Raw genomic sequence first — 4,772 nt, forward strand, 5'->3', positions numbered from 1 at the left:
TGTAATGCCAGCTTTTCTTTTCTTTAGCTTTTGTTTTTCATGGAAGGATCTTATTTTGTCGTCAAGTCTGATAGTAAGTTTTGCTGGATATAAGATTCTTGGTTGGCATCTGTTTTCTTTCAGGGCTTGGTAAATGTTGTTCCAGGCCCTTCTAGCTTTTAAGGTCTGGATTGAAAAATCTGCTGATATTCTTATTGGTTTCCCCCTGAATGTAATTTGATTCTTTTCTCTCACGGCCTTTAAAATTCTGTCTTTATTTTGTATGTTAGATATTTTCATAATAATGTGCCTTGGTGTGGGTCTGTTTTAATTTTGTATATTTGGAGTCCTATAAGCCTCTTGTACTTTGTTTTCCATTTCATTCTTCAGACTTGGGAAATTTTCTGATATTATTTCATTGAATAGATTGTTCATTCCTTTGGTTTGTTTCTGTAAGCCTTCCTCAATCCCAATAATTTTTAATTTGGCCTTTTCATGACATCCCATAATTCTTGTAGATTCTGTTCATGATTTCTTACCATCTTCTCTGTTTGGTCAACTTTGTTTCCAAGATTAAATATTTGGTCTTCAATGTCTGAGGTTCTATCTTCCAGGTGTTCTATCCTATTGGTTATGCTTTCTATGGTGTTTTTTACTTGGTTTATTGTTTCCTTCATTTCAAGGATTTCTGTTTTGTTTTGTTTTTTTCAGTATCTCTAACTCTTTATTGAAATGATCTCTTGCTTCCTGTATTTACTCTTTTAACTATTGATTGGTGCAATCATTTAATGCCTGCGTTTGCTCTTCATCTCCTCATTTTCTTCCCTGATTGTTTTAATTAAGTACATTCTGAACTCCCTTTCTGACATTTCTTCTGCTGTGCTGTCATTGGGTTTTATTGATATAGTGTCTAGGTTTGTTTGGGACATTTTCTTCCCTTGTTTTCTCATATTGGTCAGATGTCAGTGGAACACTTTGATATTTCAGATTTCCTCTATTGGCTTATAGTGTCCCTGTATATTTCTGGTGTATCACCTCCCAGCCTTCAGTAGCCTGACGTCTTGGAAGAACTTGATAATGCTTCCAAATAAAGCTGCCCCTAGCCTGTTACTGGTTCCAGGGCTTGGAGCTGGCTCTGTGTGGAAAGGCTCTCACTGGGGGGCCTGCTCTTTTAAGCTGGCCGTGTGGGAGGAGCCCACCGCTGGAGTGAGCAGGGCTACCTTGGGAAGACTCTAGTTGCCCTGCCCTGCTCTGATAAGCCGCCCCTATCCGTGCCTGCCGCCCAGGCTGAGCTTCACCCGGTGGGGGAGACTCACCCCACGGCTCTATTTTAGTCCGAATCTCTCAATGCCTCTCCTTCTTGAATCCTGGGTTCTGGAGTGACTAGAGATGCAGTCTCCCTCTAGTCTGCCATCTTGGATTGCCCCGTGGAAAGAGCCTGTGGCTGGAGGGGGCAGGGCCACCTGGAGAAGTCTCTGGCTGCCCTAACCTGGTCCCAGAGGCTGCTTACGGGTAGGGGCTGTCCGCTGGCTTGGGGACTTGTGGCTGGCTCTGTGTAGAAAGTCTCTCACTGGGCAGTCTGCTCAGAGAAGCTAGCCTTGAAAAGCGCCTCCCGCCAGAGGGAGCCGGGCTGCCTGGGGAATTCCTTGGCTGCCCTGTCCTGGTCCCTGAAGCTGCCTGCAGGCTGGAGCTCGCTGTGCTGGCTCAGGGACTTGGAGCTAGTTCTGTGCAGAAAGGCTCTCACTGGAGGTCCTGCTCTGAGAAGCTGGAGAAGCTGGCCGTGTGGGAGGAGCCCACCACTGGAGTGAGCAGGGCTACCTGGGGTAGACTCTAGCTGCCCTGCCCTGCTCTGATAAGCCACCCCTATCTGGGCCTGCCACCCAGGCCAAGCTTCACCCAGTGGGGGAGACTCACCCTGTGGCTCTATTTTAGTCCGAGTCTCTCAATGCCTCCCCTTCTTGAATCCTGGGTTCTGGAGCAACTGGAGATGCAGTCACCCTCTAGTCTGCCATCGTGGATCGCCTCGTGGAAAGAGCCTTCCAATCTTATAAAATAGCACAACATTAAACTCCAATGAAACTTACAGGAAACATTTTTGAATTTATTTGATCAATAAGGAAAGAACATATGGCAATTTTCTACAATGAAAATAAAGCACTTAGAGTTCTCTGCAATTAGAATTAAAAATTGTACAATATTAATGCAACAGATAAACAAAATTTTAGTTTTACTGAAGAATTAATTACTGAGCTGAGAGAATGAAAATCTTTTCCTACATTTGTATGCAACAAACAAAAAGAGCCTCAAGTTATTTGTAAAAAGGTCTGTGTGCTGTGAGCAGAATTTGGAGTTAAGATATTCATGTAGGAGAAATTTTTAAAAGTCAAGAGCAGAGATCACAAATGGAAGAGATAATAAAAGCAATAATATGGAAAATAATCTAGTCACATTTCTAAATTCAAAGAGTTATTCTATATATATAAAACTGTACCCAGCAACACCTGATAAAATATCAAATCACCTAGAACCAACAAAGGAAAAAAGTTTCAGAAGAAAACATAGACTGACAACAAAGAAATCTTATTAGAATCTCCTCAAACACATGTCTGGAATCCCTAAAATTCTGTGAAAATTTTTGCACCTAGAATTCCAAGTCTAGCAAAAATAACTGTGAAATGGAAGAAAAGACTGTCACGAACTGTGAATGCTTACATTCAGAAACATAATCCATAGTTTAAAAGAATTATGTAACATAACAGGAAAAAAATACAAATCACACACCCACACACATACACTCAAAACCAATATGAGAATGACCTATCAGTAAGACATATAGATCATGCTGAAATATTGAAGAAGTAGCTATGAAGCTTACTGTAATGAAAGAAATATTCTGCTCCTCCTCTTCCTGTAAGCAGCCTAAGGCAATGTGTGAAAATGGTCTACTACTCTCTTGACCCAGAAAACCCCACAAAATCATGCAAATCCAGATGTTCAAATCTTCATGTTCACTTTAAGAACACCTATGAAACCCTACAGGCCATCAAGGGTATGCATAGCCAAAAAGCCATCAAGTACCTGAAAGATGTCGCTTTAAAAAAGCAATGTGTGCCATTCCCACATTACAATGGTAGAGTTGGGAGATATGCCCAGGCCAAACGGTGGGAATGGACACAGAGATGTTGACCCAAAAAGCAAGCTGAATGTTTGCTTCCCATGCTCAAAAATGCAGAGAGTAATGCTGGACTTAAGGGTTTAAACATAGATTCTCTGGTCATTGAACATATCCAGGTTCACAAAGCACCCAAGATACACCACACTACCTGCAGAGCTCATGGTGGGATTAACCCATAAATGAGCTCCCCCTGCCACAACTAGATGATCCTCACTGAAAAGGAACAAACTATTCTTAAACCAGAAGAGGATGTTGCACAAAAGAAAAAGATATTCCAGAAGAAACTAAAGAAACAAAAACTTACCACACAGGAATGAATTCAGCATAAAATAAATGCAAATAAAATAAAAATTTTTAAAAAGAAATATTCCTTAAAAAATAGAGAAAACTAAAAGAATGAAACTGGGAATTTAAATTTTAGGTAACATCAACAAAAAGGATTCTGACTTGTTATGAACACTGTCTCATTCAGAATGAAGACAATGCAAACTCTGCATTCTTTTTATTGTAATAAAAAAGCAGCTATTTCACATTTAAGTTTACTAAATAAAATAAATAGATATAGTTTCCAAAGACCTAAATTCAAACCAAGCTAAAAAAACCTAAGCTCAGTAATGAAAATAAAAGAACAAGACAAGTAATAATAATAAATATGAACCACAAGAACAACATGTCAATATTACTGAAGCATCTCATATTTATTGTTTTGAAATGGTATGAATTTCACATGCAAAATAGTTAATTTGGATTAAAAATGTAAAAGGTAAATTATGCTGAGTGGTACATAAATGATATTTAGTATAGAGGAACATTTACCAGAAACTTATGCTAGTAAATATTTTCAAGATATAGAGAACCACATTACTTTAAACAGTAAGAAAAAAACAACAACAGTAGAAGAGAGGAAGTGGAATGCTCTGTAAAGTAACTGTACTGTGTTTAAATCAGCATGGTGTTATTTGAAGATAGGCATAGATTACTTAAAAATTTATATTGCAAACTTTAGGACAAATACTAAATGTTTGTAAAAGAAGCATATTGGATATGTTAAGATAGAGATAAATCACAAAGTATTTAATTAAAATTTGAGGACATAAAAGAGGAGAAAGAGAAAATATATAACATGTAGAAAACTATGACAGAAATGGTAGGTATTGAACTATGTGAGTGATTAATTTAAATGGGAAGCATTCAAATACACAAGTTTAAAGACAGAGGTTTGCATAGCAGTTTCACTAAAAGATTAAATCAAGCAATAGTAACAAAAACGGCATGGTATTGGTACCAAAATAGAAAGGTAGATCAATGGTACAGAATAGAGAACATGGACACAAACCCAAATAAATACAATTTTCTCATACTAGACAAAGGGGCCAAAAATATGCAATGGAGAAAAGATAGCCTCTTCAACAAATGGTGCTGGGAGAATTGGAAATCCATATACAATAGAATGAAACTAAATCCATATCTCTCACCATGCACGAAAGTAAACTCAAAATGGATTAAGGACCTCGGAATCAGACCAGAGACCCTGCAGATTATAGAAGAAAGAGTAGGTCCAGATCTTCAACATGTCGGCTTAGGACCAGACTTCCTTAACAGGACTCCCATAGCACAA

The 4,772-nt window shown here is 38.5% G+C and overlaps 1 pseudogene across 1 annotated transcript; it reads left to right on the forward strand.

Annotated features, from left to right (window-relative positions):
• Nucleotides 1-2,916: 2,916 nt before the first annotated feature.
• On the forward strand, nt 2,917-3,471 carry LOC306669174 (large ribosomal subunit protein uL22-like; annotated as a pseudogene). The gene has a single exon. The product of its transcript is annotated as a large ribosomal subunit protein uL22-like (transcript).
• Nucleotides 3,472-4,772: the final 1,301 nt, after the last annotated feature.

This window comes from Sciurus vulgaris (assembly GCF_902686455.1).
Source record: "Sciurus vulgaris genome assembly, chromosome: 9".
In the NCBI taxonomy this organism is placed as follows: domain Eukaryota; kingdom Metazoa; phylum Chordata; class Mammalia; order Rodentia; family Sciuridae; genus Sciurus; species Sciurus vulgaris.